Genomic DNA, 15051 nt, shown 5'->3' with positions numbered 1-15051 from the left:
AAAAGAAAGCCAAGCTGCCTGGCAGAAATGACTGAGAGGAGCTGTTCTGATTGGGTAAAAGTGTGACAATTAATGTGCTTTTGAGTACAGTAACATAAGTGTTGGCACGGGCAGCTTGAATAGGGCAGGAGTCTATGTTTCTGGTCTGCTTTTTACTGCCAGAACAGTTTCAGCTGGGAGATCGACCCCTCAGCATGGACCTGGCCATGGTGATACAGCAGGGCTGAGGGCTCTGCTGGGCCCAGTGTTCACCCGCCGGGAGTGGGATCAAGGGAAGCTCTCCCAAAATGCCAGGGGTGACAGAGAGGCACCCAGGGGCTCCGGATCCAGCTGTGAACACAGCAGCACAGGAATACTTCAGGAGGCTAACGACCGAGCTGGCTGGACGGGCTGGACTGCACCTGCTGGACACGGGCCCTGAACAGAAGCAAACGTGTCATCTCGCCTGGGAAGTTAGAGGTGGGGCCGCCTGGCAGTCAGTGCAGCTGTGCAGGGGGCCCCTCAAGGACCACGTCTTTATCCAGCCCCCTCCTGCCAGCCTCAGCACAGTGACAATATTCAGAAGCAGGACACGAGATATCGCCCCTCCTGTTCTTCTTTGTATCCGCCAGAGGTCCTTGCAGGCTCCCATGGGCGTTGCATTCATTGCCTGATGTTCGCTGGCCTGGGAGTGGTTCTCTGCTTGGGAGCAGGAACGGGCCCCTCCTGTCCACGGCCACCCAGAGGAGGATATGCACTTGGACAAACTTGGGGTTCTCTCAGGAGGAGAGAGGAAATGGGGGTGGGTAGGCAGTGATGGCTCAAGGAGTTGGGTCCCTGCCACCCACATGTGAAGCCTAGGTTAAATTCTGGGTTCAACTCACTATACTACAGCACCGGCCCCAGTTTTCAACTTTGTAAAAAAAACTTTCCCCAAAATTGTCTTGTCCTAATCAAGGTAAAAGTTACTTGTAAAAATCAGAGCGTTAGAACCACCAGACCCTCTGACTTACGACAGTCTGCCAGCCAGGATTCGGGGCGTTGTGAGTCCTCGGCCTCTTTGGGGAACCCCACAGTGTATTTACCAGCTGAGCTGGCACTAGCGCCTATTTTGTGTGTGTGGTTTTTTTTTTTTTTTTTTTTGAATAAACAGATCATTTTCCAGACTTACAGGTTAAACCCGTCTTTGTCCACTTTCTATTGCTATCGCTGAACACTGGAGACCGGGTGATCTATAAAGGGAAGTTGATTTAACTCCTGGGTCTGGAGGCTGCAATGGCCAGGAGCCAGAAGCTTCTTAAATAAATCATTTGCAAAAATGCTTGTTTTTATTTATTTTTATCTATTTATTTTATCTATTTTTTTTAAAAAAAGATTTATCTATTTTAAAAGCAGAGTTACAGAGAGAGAGATCTTCCATCCACTGGTTCACTCCCCAGATGATCTCAATGGCCAAGGCTGCTTCAGACTGAAGCCAGGAACCAGGAGCTTCTTCTGGGTCTCCAGGAACCGTCGAGGCCATCTGGGAAGTGAACCAGCAGATGGAAGACCTTTCTCTGTCTCTCCCTCTCTCTCTCGTAACTCTGCCTTTAAAGTAAATAAACGTTTTTAAAAAAGAAATGCAACGCAGATACACTGTGCTAAGCGGTGTGGGAGAGGTTGTGGGGATGACATCCTCTGGGCCAGGGATGATGGAATTGGCTTTGCCTGGAGCCATCAGAGAGCTCCCAGGAGGCAGAATATCTCAGGCAGGGAATGGAAGTGGTGTGGGACAACGAAACCAAAAGCCAAGGTCCTCCGAAGGAACTCGAAACTGATTCTTCAGGCAAGAGATCGTCAGCATCAGCCCGGCAGGCAGTGGGGCTGACGGCCCAGGGCTCCCTGGGGGCCCTGACTCACCGCCAGGAGCCCTGGGAGTCTCCATGCTTTAACAGCTCCCGGTTGTGTGAGGCCGATTTCGGAACCACTGCTTTGAACAGTGTGATTCCACTGGAGGAACGTAAGTAGGGCAAGAGCGTCACCAGACTGGCATGTTTAGAACTCGCCCCTCGGCCAACGTGCAGAAGCTAGACTGGGAGAGAGCCCGGAGGCAGCGGAGCCGAGCGGCGGAACCGAGGACGGCTCACAGCACGCACGCAGCTCCTGAGACGGGACCAGAGACACCTATAGACCGTGATCCCTCTGCTGGCGGAAGGAGGGTCCAAGTTCTTGTCTCTGACGCACAAAAGAATCCGAGAACACAGATAAAGGCCAGCAGAGGAGTAAAATTCGTTAGCAAAGCAAACGTGCACAAACACACTGTGGAGCAAGCTGCTGCAATCCACAAGGCTTGGGTCATCACTTGACGTGCTCTGGAGGCACAGGTCAGAGTTTTCCAGGCCCGTTTTCTGGCCTGCTTACAAAGTCTCTGGAGCGGTATGACCTCAGGTGCATGACGGGAGGAGGAGTGTCAGCTGTGGTGCTTCTATCCTGGTTGCATTAGAATTAGCCTCAGGTCATGGCAGCCACAGTGAGTATCTTCAGCTGGCATCAGTTTGCGGCAGCAGCTTCTCGACCATAGGTTTCAGGTTTCTGGCCCTGGGAGGAGTTTTAGAGGCAGCCCTGGGGGGAGGGGACGGTGGTGTGTTTCCTCTGGCTCCTTTTCTGATGGCTGATTGAGTGCTCATCTGTTACCAACCCATGGAGACTGCCAGTCGGTGGAGAATCAGGTACGGAGAGGGAGCGAGATCCCAGAGGCAAGTGTGCAAACAGTTGTGAAGATGTGGGGCTGTTACAGACCTGGGTATCATTTTTTAAAAAGATTTATTTATTTATTTGAAAGGCAGAGTTACAGAGAGGCAGAGGCAGAGAGAAAGGTCTTCCGTCAGCCAGTTCACTCCCCAAATGGTTGCCATGGCTGGAGCTGATCTGAAGCTGGGAGCCAGGAGCTTCTCTCAGGTCTCCCACGTGGGTGCAGGGGCCCAAGGACTTGGGCCATCTTCCACTGCTTTCCCAGACCACAGCAGGGAGCTGGATCGAAGAGGAGCAGCCGGGACACAAACCAACACCCACATGGGATGTGGGGGCCACAAGGGGAGGCTTTAGCCCATGACGCCACAGCGCTGGCCCCAAGCCCAGGTTTCTTACGCTATTTACAGGTTCCTTAGCATCACGCCCTAACCCTTATGGTGTTGGGGGGGTTAAGTTGCAGCCTTCCTGACTTGGGACCCCGTGTGGGGAACCGGTCTTCATGACTTGAGACAACACTTCCAACAGAGAGAGGACAGGTTTATGATGGGAGGTACAGAAAGTAGAGGGTAGGACGTTCTCTGTAGACAGGATCACCACGGGCAGCTGCTTCCCAGATAATGGGGAGCAGCCACTTATCAGGGTTGTGCTTTCCTTCCTTTCCCTTCAGGTGGGCGTGTCAAACTGACAGGTGGGCGGGGAAAGCTGAAATTCCAGCTCACCTGCCCCTGTGGACCACCTGCCTAGTGCATCCATCCTAGGGGTCCTTGATAGTGTGGAGTAAGTGAGTTGTCCAGAGGGGGAGGGAGGAGTCAGGAACAGAAGAGAGGGGCCGCCCCCTCGGGCCCCCACTTCCCACATCGAGTGGGGGCTTCCATGAGAGCAAGTCCCAACCTTGCTCCCAATTCCAGCTTCCTGCTGATGCACCCCGGCCGGCAGTGGGTTACGGCCCAAGTACTTGGGCCCTTGTCACCCACCTAGAAGACCTGGATGGAGTTCCTGGCCCCCAACATTAGCCCAGCCCAGCTCTGGCTGTTGCAGGCCTGTGGGGGAGTGAACCAATGGATGGAAGAGCTTTCTCTAAGAGGCCTGTCTCTCTCTCTCAAATATGCATAAGTCAAAATTTATTCCCTGTCAATCTTGAAAGGCGGGAAGGGTGGGGACAGTGTGGCAGTCTGAAAACTGGCCAGGAGGGGAGGTGGGAGGAAGTGGAAAAGTCTAGGGGTCCCCAGACCAGGGAAGGAGGGCCCTGGAGAGGAGGGTGTGGTCAACCACGCCCAGTGCTTCCCGGGAAGGCCACGCCCACCACGCACCATGCATCCTGACCACAGCCCAGAGGGGAGGGGGACGGGTGCTAACCTGGGCATCTCCTCCAATTATTTTTAATCTCCTTGCAGAATTTGTCCGCGCTCAGCAGCATTTTCTCCCAGAGACAAAAGCAGGAGGGTGCTTGGAGCCTGGGTGTGGAAGCTTCTGCAGGAGGGCGGAGCGGGAGGAGGCCGCGGCCCGCCCAAGGCGGAGGCCGGCTCCGGGCTGCGGTTCCCGGGCGCGGGTCTTCGGACTTGGCGGCTGCTTGCTGTGGCGTCTGAGCCCAGTGCTCAGCGCGCATCGTGCCAGACTCTGCAGAAAAGGTAAATCCCAAAAAGTAAGTTTTCCCCCTCACTCTGCACTCTCCCTGTTCACATTTCCAATCCAGTTTAAATAAGGAGACATCACGTGCACATGGAAGGAGTTCGTGGAAGCCCCTATACCAGGCACAGTGTAGCTAACGTGTCTTGTAAACGGTAGCCAGCAAAACCTCGTGTTTCTCATCTTAACGGCTCACGTCCTCTGATGGAAATACAGGGATTCATCCCCAGCATTCCTGGGAAACAGGAAGGGGTCATTACCCTGGGAGGCGGAACTAAATTTGGGGGGTGGAGGTGTCGGGGAGATAGAGGACGTTGGATAGGTAAGCATGTGCTGTGTGTGCACATCCAGCAGATGCTTTTATTAGCTGCCTCCTCTGTACAAAATCCTGTTCAGAGATAATGCCCTCCCAGCACATGGGGACTCCTCCTGGGAGGGGGGGGATGGGGAGGACAAGGTGCAGCATGCACACAAAGCTAAAAACACTCAAGGGGCCTGCACTGTGGCACAGAAGGTTAAAGCCCTGGCCTGAGGCGCCAGCATCCCATATGGGCGCTGGTTCTAGTCCTGGCTACTTCTCTTCTGATCCAGCTCTCTGCTATGGCCTGGGAAAGCAGTAGAAGATGGCCCAAGTCCTTGGGCCCTGCACCCACATGGGAGACCTGGAAGAGGCTCCTGGCTCCTGGCTCTGGATCGGTGTAGCTCCAGCCATTGCGGCCACCTAGGGAGTGAACCAGCGGACAGAAGACCTCTCTCTCTGTCTCTACATCTCTCTGTAACTCTTTCAAATAAATAAAATAAATCTTAAAAAAAAAAAAAAAACTCAAAAAAACATGGCCAAATGCCGAAGGTCAGAGCTTCGTTCCTGTCCCCAGGAGTGCCCACTCAGGCCTACAGTGGCCAGGGCTGCTTTGGTGGGGAGGTGGGGCCTGGAGTGAGATGTAGCAGAGTGACTTGGGAATAAAGACCTTGGCCACCTGCTATCTGCCCTCTAGGGTGCTGGGGACTACTCCTAGAGAAGAGAGATGCTAGGAAGCAGTCAGCCAGTGTAGCTGAGGTTCCTCCGCCCTGACTATCCCCAATGCTGGTTCCCTGCCTCTCCTATATGCTGCGGCCCAGCCCCATGCGACTTCACACCCTCGGTTACACCCAAATGAACTCAGCTACTCTGGTGTTGGTTGAATGAGGGAATGAAGAGCACTCCGCAGAGAGGAAGCGAGCGAGGAGCTGGATGTGCCCAGGTGCTCAGCAAAGGGAGCTGTCCTGTTGGGTGGGAGGTGTGTGTGGGAGAACCACGGGAAGACAGTAGGGACCCAACCGCGGCACATCCTGGATGGATGTCCATGCTCCAGGCTGAGAATGGGGACTTTGTCCTGTTGGCTACCAGGGGACCCCAGAACGGCTTGGAGGAGGGGACTGCCAGGGTTCTGTGGGAGGTAAAGCAAGCCGTGCCTTTGGGTAGCATGGATAGGACAGGGGCTGAGTGAGTCGCAATAGCTCAGGGCAGAGGCTGCCGTGCCCAGAGCGCGAATGGAAAAGAAAAGAGAAGTGTTTGTAGTCTGTGATGGGACGTTCAGCCGCGGAGACAATTACACATAAAATTTAACATCCAAACAAGTTTCATTCATTCCTCCAGCAGGATGGCCTTAGCTCCTGAGTAAGAATTGACCAGGAGCCCCGGCCTTCCGCTCCCTGGGACCCCACCCTGGTGAACAAGGCCTGCACGCCTGCACGCCCGCATGGCGGGGATTCTCCTGAACTCGGATGGCGGTGGCAGTGGGAGGCGGGCGCTCTCAGTGCTGTGACAGTGGTTTGGTTTACTTCGTTCTGAGTCTTACGACAGACTCCTAGCAGAGCTACTTCTCCGGAGGGCGTGTGCATGTGTTTGCGTGTTGGTGTGTGTGGGGGGCACGTGTTATGTGCGTGTGCACATGTGTGTGACTTCTCCAGACCTCCTGCTTCTCCAAGTCTGGGGCTAGAGGCTGTCCAGCTGCTGCTGATTCTGATCTCCATTCAGGAAACTGCTGAGCCAGGGACTCAGTAAGCCCGGGCTTGAAAAATACCCCCGCTTCACGCTTGCCCAGGTGGGGGGCAAGGCTGGTTCCAACAAACCTCCTGGCCTGCAGGCAAAGCGCTAATGGCAAAAATGACTATCAGTTCAAGCCTGGGCGTGCCAGGCCTTTGCATTTTTTTCCAGGATGAGTTACTTTGGCAGGGTTGATTGTGCATCTTGGCAAACAGACCGGTTAGGGGGAAAAAGCACTGTGAAGTAAGAAAGGTGTTGTGCAGGAGGGAGAGGGGGAGGGCCTGAGAATGCCGAAGGGGAGGGGCATCTCAGTGTAGCTGCAGGAGGAGACAACAGGGAAGGTTCAAGGTTCAAGGAGGATTTAAAAAATTATTTATTTATTTATTTTTATTTGGAAGGCAGAGTGGGCAGGGTGGGGGGAGATCTTGTATTCACTGGTTCACCCCCCAGATGGCTGAGTAACAGCCAGGACTGAACTCCGGGGCCTGGAACTCTACCCAGATTTCCCATATGCGTGGCGGGGCCGACATCTGCTGCTTTCCCAGGTGCGTTAGCAGGGAGCTGGATCAGAAGCGGAGCAGCAGGGACTTGACCTGCTCTCCTACATGGGACATTGGTGCTGCAGCTCATGGCTTTACTCCTATACCATGTGGCTGACCCCAAGGAAGGGTTTGATTTATATGAGATTTTGACTTTTTTTTTCATGGATGTATCAGAATGTACTTTAACGTGCCTTAGAATGAAGAGCACTCTCTGTCAGGTGGCACAGCATGCTACTCAGTTCTGGTTTTGAGTATTAGGATATCTCGCAGTCAGTGTGTATCAAGATTTGATATTTCCAAAGCATTACTCACAATAGCCTCAAAGTGCAAACAGCTCAAATGTCTGTGCCCTGATGAATGGATAAACAAAAGGTGGTGACATCCACACAGTAGAATATTATTCAGCCTTAAACTTGAATGAAGTGCCTTTGCAACAGGTAACCATAAGGATGAATCTTGGAGGCCAGTGCTGTGGCATAGTGGTAAAGCTGCTGCCTTCAGTGCCAGCATCCCATATGGGTGCTGGTTCTAGTCCCGGCTGCTCCACTTCCAATCCAGCTCTCTGTTATGGCCTGGGAAAGCAGTGGAAGATGGCCCAAGTCCTTGGGCCCCTGCACCCACGTGGGAAGACCCTGAAGAAGCTCCTGGCTCCTGGCTTCAGATCAGTGCAACTCCCAACTGTTGCAGCCATCTGAGGAGTGAACCCATGAATGGAAGACCTCTCTCTCTCTTTCTCTCTCTGCCTCTCTCTAACTCTGCTTTACACATAAGTAAAATAATTAAAAAAAAAAAAAGGATGAATCTTGGAAACATTATGCTAAGTGAAAGAAGCCACAGGCTGGCATTTGGTGCAGTGGGCTAAGCCATTGTTCATGATGCGGGCAACCCGCATGAGCACCAGCTGCTCCTATGGGTCCAGCTCCCCGCTAATGTGCCTGGGAAAGCAGCAGAAGATGGCCTGAGTCCTTGGGTCCCTGCAGCCATGTGGGAGACCTGGAGGGTGTTCCAGGCTTTTGGCTTTGTTCTGGCCCAGCCCTATCCCTTGCAGCCATTTGAGGAGTGAACCAGTAGATGGAAGATCTCTCTCTGTCTCTCCCATTCTCTGTAGCTCTGTTTTTCAAATAAATAATTTTTTTTAAAGAAACAAAGTCGAGCAGATATGCGGCAATTCAGGGACAGAACTCAGATTTGAAGCCCCAGAGGCTGGTCCGGAGCTCACCAGCTTATATTGCACCCCAGAGGCAATCCTTCCCCCTACCCCACTCTCCTTGTTTGTAGCCTAGAAACAGAGCCACTGAGGGTCATGTGGGAATAGAGCGCTCCGATGGCAGACAAAATCAGGCGTGGTCAGGGTGCTATGGCCTAGACTGGCTTAGGTTTCAAGGGCACCATGCTCGCTTGGCAGAACCCCTAGTACACAGTGGACACCCCGAATGCCATCCTGCGAAGTGGCCTTTCCGGTGTTGTTTACATGTTGAGGGTCCCTAGTGGGGAGACGCGTCTGCCAAGGGTGCCCCTGCTGATACGGTTCAGAGCTGGGCTTGGAGCGAGGTGTGAGGTGTGCGTGGCCTCCCAGCGCTTCCCATCCTGTTCTCACCACTACTTGCGCAAGTGCCCTTGGGGGCAGGCCTGTCACTCAGGGGCCACAGGTGACCATTTCCCATCATTCCCTCTCCTCCCCTCTGGGCCCCAGAGCAGTGGCACGGGGACCACCAGGGAGTGTGTTGGAAACGTGGGACTTCAGGCTCCACCCACCTACACAATAAAATCTGCTTTTATTTTTTTTTTTTAGAAAGTTGGCAGTTATTTTCAATTTTTTAAAAATTTATTTAGTTGAAAGAGTTACAGAGTGAGGTAGAGAAAGAGAGACAGAGAGAGAGGTCTTCCACCCTCTGTTTCACTCCCCAAATGGTCACAACTCCCAGAGCGGGGCTGGTCTGAAGCCAGGACCCAGGAGCTGCTTCTGGGTCTCCCACATGGGTGTAGGGGCCCAATGACTTGGACCGTCTTCTGCTGCTTTCCCAGGTGCATTAGCAGAGAGCTGGATCGGAAGAAGAGCAGCTGGACTCAAACCGGTGCTCATATGGGATGCTGGTGCCACAGGCTAGGGCTTTAACCCACTGTGCCACAGCACTGGCCCCAAAAATCTGCTTTTCCCCTAAGATGTATTTATTTTGAAAGGCACAGGGAGACTGTGAGAGGGTAGGGGAGAGGGAGACATGCACAAACACACACACACACACACACAGTCAGAGGTCTTCCATTGGCTGGTTCACTCCCAAACTGGCCACAACGGCCAGGACTGGGCCAGGCTGAAGCCAGGAGCTCCATGTAGGCCTCCCACATGCGTGCAGGGGCCCAGGGACTTGGGCCATATTGCGCTGCTTTCCCAGGCACATTAGCATGGAGCTGAATCAGAAGTGGAGCAGCCGGGACGTGAACCAGCACCCAGATGGGAAGCCGGTGTCACAGGCAGAGGCTTAGCCCATCGCCTCAACACTGGCCCCAGAATCTGCTTTTTAATATCATCCCCAGGAGATTCATGTTTACATCAAAGTTTGAGAAACCCTGGTTTAGACACAGCCACAAACCCTCCCATCCAGGAACTGGTAACGAAGCTCCAGCAAGCAGAGCTGGTGTGCCGTTCGCTTTTTTATCGTTTTATGGTTTTGGCCTCGCTCAGTGTGGAGTTTGAGCTCAGTGTGTGGAGGATTTGGTTTTCGCAGAGCGGGAGAGGAAAGGCAGGGCTGTGGATTCGTTCACCCAGCAGAGCCTGCCCGCTGCCGGCTGAGGAAGTACTGGATCGGGACCAGGGTTACGTTGTGTGTGAGTGGACCTCCCAGTGGCCTCTCTGACTCAAACAGCCCGAGTCTCCGCTGTCCATCTCCCCCCACAGGTGTTTCTCCCCTGCACGCTGTCTCTGCCCCTCCCCCAGCACGGGCTTTGCCTCTGCCTGCCTCTGCCTCTCACTCCCAGTGCCTTGCTGGGGACAGCCACGTCCTCTCTCCTCCTCTCCCACTGCTCTGCTCGCTTTGGCCCCGCGCCAGCTCCCGCGTTCTCTCCCCAGCCTCCACGCTCTCTCCAACACGGGGCTGCTGGACTTCCTTTCCTGATGTGTGCTGGGATCAATCTCATCTTCTCCTTAAAAGCCTGCAGGGTGGAGCGGGCATTTAGCCCAGTAGTTAGGGCGCCTGGCTCCCACACTCATAGTGCCTGGGTTCAAGTCCTGGCTCTGGCTGATAATTCCAGCTTCTGGTAGCAGTGATAACTCAAGTAGCTGGGTTCCTGCCACTCACGTGGGAGACCTGGCTTGAGCTCCCGGCACCAGCTGTGGCTCTGGTCCAGTCCTGGTTATTATAGGCATTTGGATGTGAACCAGCAGATGCGAGCTATCTCTGTCTTTCTGTCGTCTCTCAAATAAACAAAAAACAAAACCCAACCAGCAATGCTTCCCTCCCCCCAACCTGCAGAGTCAAATCAAGACATTTTCTGATTTGCTTGCTAGCTACCATTCTGAATTCCTTTCTGGTCAGCTCCTTTCAAACAGAAGCTTTCAGTTCTGGGGCTGGCACTGTGGTGCAGCAGGTTAATAACCTGGCCTGAAATGCTGGCATCCCATATGGGCGCTGGTTCTAGTCCTGGCTGCTCCTCTTCCGATCCAGCTCTCTGCTATGGCCTGGGAGGGCAGTAGAAGATGGCCCAAGTCCTTGGGCCCCTGCACCCACATGGGAGACCTGGAGGAAGCTCATGGCTCCTGGCTTTGGATTGGTGCAGCTCCGGCCATTGAGATCATCTGGGAGTGAACCAGCAGATGGAAGATCTCTCTGTCTCTACCTCTCTCTGTAACTCTGTCTTTCAAATAAATAAAATAAATCTTAAAAAAAAAAAAAAAACTTTCCAGTTCTGACCACAAGGAATTATTTGCTGTTACACAGGCATCCCTCTGCTTTTGAAGGGCGGGAAAATATAGTTTCTACTTTCTAACCCTCATAGATTCTTCTTAGCTGGGACAGATTCCTGTCAACAAACAGCAGATTAGGGTGAGTTCTCCATCACCTGCATCCCATATCTGAGCACCAATTCAGCGCCTGGCTTCTCTGCTTCCAAGCCAGTTAATGCGTGTAGGAGGCAGTGTGGATGGTGCCCTGAGTACTTGGATCCATGTGGGAGACCCGGATGGAGTTCCAGGCTCCTGGCTTCAGCCCAACTGAGCCCTGGCTGTTTCAGACATTTAGGGAATGAGTCAGTAGATGGAAGTCCTCTCTCTCTTTCTCTGTGACACTCTGCCTTTCAAATACATAAATATTTTTAAAAGCCTTATTTATTTGTTTGACAGGCAGTTATAGAGAGAGCGAGAGACAGAGAGAGAGAGAGGTCTTCTATCTGCTGGTTCCCTTTCCAAATGGCTGCAACAGCCAGAGCTGAGCCAATCCAAAGCCAGGAGCCAGGAGCTTCTTCTGGATCTCCCATGTGGGTGCAGGGGCCCAAGCACTTGGGCCATCTTCTACTGCTTTTCCAGGCCATAGCAGAGAGCCTGGTAGGAAGTGGAGCAACCTGGTCTTGAACCAGCACCTATATGGGATGCCGACACTGCAGGCGGTGGTTTTAACTGCTATACCACAGCGCCAGCCCCTCTTACTGCCTTTCAAATAAATACTACACACACACACACACACACACACACACACACACAAACACAATATAGGTTCTACTGGGTTGTAGTAGAAACATCCAGGTGGAAACTCCAAAAAGTACCGGGGAAAAGTGCATTGTGAAAAAACTGTGCATTTCATAAATAAAAGGTTTCTTTGGGGAAAAAATAATAAAAACTATGCATGGATTTCACAATCTTTTTGCAGCAAAATAAACTTATCTTCTAATTCCATTTTCCGTAGACTTTTTGAAGGACCCCCACACATCTCAAAGGGACAGAGGAAAGATTGCCAGCTGTCAGACCGTTTAAGTAAACGCCCTGGGAAAGGGAGTTGCCTGGAGCGATTGGTAAACTCTTTTGACGGCTTTGCGTTTTTCCAGACAGGCACTCTGTGGGCGCCAGGTGCTCCCAGGGCTCAGCAGTAGCTGCTAGCGGCCGCGCCGGAGTTCAGTGGGCTCTGGTGAGGGGCTCTGGATGGAATCTCCTGGACAGACATCTTGCGGCTCTCCCAGCTCAGTGGCATTCAGTACGTTCGCTCTGTCACGCCGTCACCACCCTCCAGCTGTAGGAATTGCTCACCTTCTAGAACAGAAACTCCGCCTGTCCGGTGCCGATTCCTCTTCCTCCCTCCCCCACTCCTGAAACACTGCTCTGCCTCTGCCCCCGTGAATTCCACTCCCCAGGATTTGTCCTTCTGTGACCGGCTCAGTGTCGCTGAGCTCCGTGTCCTCGGGATTCACCCAGGCTGTAGTCTGGGTCGGAATCCCCTTTCTTTTAAAACCTGGATCACGTGCCCGTGTCGCGTTTCCTCTTCCGTGCATGCACCCATGTGGGGCACTGGGTTATTTTAGTCTCTCGGTGCACAGTGCAGCTGAGCAGGAGGAAGTCAAACGCCCCCTGAGACTTTGCTTTCAGTCCTGTTGTTGATTCGCATACCTTCTCTTTTTAAAAGATTTGCTTATTATTTGAGAGGCAGCGTTAGAGAGAGAGAGATCTTCCATCCACTGGTTCACTCTCCAAATGGCTGCAATGGTGGGCGCTGTGCCAGGCTAGAGCCAGGATCCAGGAGTTTCTTCCAGGTCTCCCTTATGGGTGCAGGGTCCCAAGAACTTGAGCCATCTTCATCAGGGAGCTGGATTGGAAATGGAGCAGCTGGGACTCAAACCAGTGCCCATGTGGGATGTCAGCACCATAGCTGGTGGTTTTACTTGCTATACCACAGCACTGACCCCTGATTTACTTTTTTTTTTTTTTTTTTTTTGGACAGGCAGAGTGGACAGTGAGAGAGACAGAGAGAAAGGTCTTCCTTTTGCCGTTGGTTCACCCTCCAATGGCTGCCGCACCGCGCTGATCCGATGGCAGGAGCCGGGTGCTTTTCTTGGTCTCCCATGCAGGTGCAGGGCCCAAGCACTTGGGCCATCCTCCACTGCACTCCCAGGCCACAGCAGAGAGCTGGCCTGGAAGAGGGGCAACCGGGACAGAATCTGGCACCCTGACCGGGACTAGAACCCGGTGTGCCGGCGCCGCACGGTGGAGGATTAGCCTATTGAGCCACGGCGCCAGCCCCCCTGATTTACTTTTGTATCTTCAGGGCTGGACACCTGTTAGCGCCTTTTTAAAAAAAAAAAAAAGATTTATTTTATTTATTTGAAAGAGTTACACAGAGAGAGGATAGGCAGAAAGAGAGAGAGAGGTCTTCCATCCACTGGTTCACTCCCCCAATGGCTGCAATGGCCGGAGCTGCGCCGATCTGAAGCCAGGAGCCAAGAACTTCTTCTGGGTCTCCAATATGGGTGCAGTAGCCCAAGGACTTGGGCCATCTTCTACTGCTTTCCCAGGTCATAGCAGAGAGCTGGATGGGAAGAGGAGCAGCCAGGACTAGAACTGGCGCCCATATTGGATGCTGGTGCTTCAGGCCAGTACTTTAACTCACTGCGCCACAGCACCGGCCCCCGTTAGCTCCTTAATTAACAGCTGCTTTAGTTATTATTATTTTTTGAGAGACAGAGCTCCCATCCACTGATTCTTTCCCCAAATGTCTATAATGGTTGGGGTTGGGTTAGGTGTGAAGCCAGGAGCCAGGAGCTCCATCAAGCTATCCCACATGGGTGTCAGGGGCCCAAACACTTGAGCCATCACCTGCCGCCTGCTACAGCATGCATTAGCAGGCAGCTGGAGTCAGGAACTGGAGCTTGGAGTTAAATCCAGGTGCTCTGATGCAGGACTTGGGCATTTCAACCTCTGGACCAAACATGTACCCTCTAAACGCTGTTTAAAATCTTGTTGAGGGACCAGCACTGTGGTACAGTGGGTTAAATCACCATCTGCAGCACTGGCATCCCATACAGGCGCCAGTTCCAGTCCCAGCTGCTCCTCTTCTGATCCGGCTCCCTGCTAAGCTGCCTGGGAAAGCAGCAGCAGATGACCCAAGTCCTTAGGCCCCTGCACCCATGTGGGAGACCCGAATGAAGCTCTTGGTTCCTGGCTCCGGGCTGATCCAGCTCCAGCCATTGCCACCACTGGAGGAGTGAACCAGCAGATGGAAGATCTCTCTTTCTCTCTCTCTCCTCTCTCTCTCTCTCTCATTCTGATTTTTAAACAATAATAATACAATCGTGCTGAATGACTCCCTTGGAAACAGCAATGGCCGTGGCAGCTCAGCCGGGGCCCATCCTGGGAGGAGAGATTCTGGGAGGCCCAAGTAGGGATGAGCGGCTCCTGGACAAAGCCGCGGAGGTCGCAGGTGAGGGGGGAGCTGGGACCCAGCCCAGGCAGCAGGGGGCCGGCTCTCCTGCTGGCTTCCAACCCCCTTTGCCGTTGCTGCCAGCCTCAGCCTGGTGTAAACCAGGAACTCCAAGGGAGGTTAAAGTGAGAGCCAAGACAGCTTGGTTTGGGTGCAGGACAGATTTGCAGATTGAGAAACCAATTTTGGTTTCAGTTGGAAACCAAACAAGTGGTCCATCGGGGTAAGGAGGAAAACAGGAGAGATGTGGGAAGGTAAAGGAAGCTGTTCTGACTTTTTTTTTTTTTTTTTTTTGGATTGGCCCTGTTAGTTGCAGAGGTGGATTTGAATGAATCTGAATTGGTGATGAGTCCGCGCGGCTGTGACCGGCTGCCAGGGGTGCTGCGGGAGGTTGTCAGGAAGTCTTTGGGGACAGTCGGTCAGCACCTAGAAGCCCATTCCTTCCCAGCAGCGTTCTGCAGCGGCGGTTAAAGGTGGAGGGATCCGTGCTGATGAGGTCGGATGCGACCTGTGAGGCTCACAGAGATTTGCTCCCTCCCTGTCTCTGAGATTTATCTGAGCTGCTGATTCACTTCCCAAATGTCCACAACGGCAGGGGCTGGGCCACGCCAAAGCCGGGAGCCTGCAACTCAGTCTGGGTCTCCCGCAGGCGCTGTGGGGACCCGATCCCCGGAGACTTCACCCACTGCCTCCAGGATGCACACCGGCAGGCAGCTGAAGCCAGAGCCGGGGCTCGGACCTGAGCCCAGTG

At 53.3% G+C, this 15051-nt stretch overlaps 1 long non-coding RNA gene across 2 annotated transcripts; it reads left to right on the top strand.

The window, feature by feature from the left end:
* The first annotated feature begins 1697 nt into the window (after positions 1–1697).
* LOC127493212 (uncharacterized) lies at positions 1698–5184 on the top strand. Of its 2 annotated transcripts, none has more exons than XR_007923309.2 (3): positions 1698–2687; positions 4104–4337; positions 4927–5184. It is a non-coding gene; the product is annotated as an uncharacterized lncRNA (long non-coding RNA). The 2 variants fall into 2 exon arrangements; XR_011388822.1 differs by having other exon boundaries at positions 4104–4351.
* Positions 5185–15051: the final 9867 nt, after the last annotated feature.

Source organism: Oryctolagus cuniculus, chromosome 5, assembly GCF_964237555.1.
Source record: "Oryctolagus cuniculus chromosome 5, mOryCun1.1, whole genome shotgun sequence".
In the NCBI taxonomy this organism is placed as follows: domain Eukaryota; kingdom Metazoa; phylum Chordata; class Mammalia; order Lagomorpha; family Leporidae; genus Oryctolagus; species Oryctolagus cuniculus.
The sequence above is the reverse complement of the archived record's forward strand: the minus strand, read 5'-3'. Positions and strand labels throughout refer to the sequence as shown.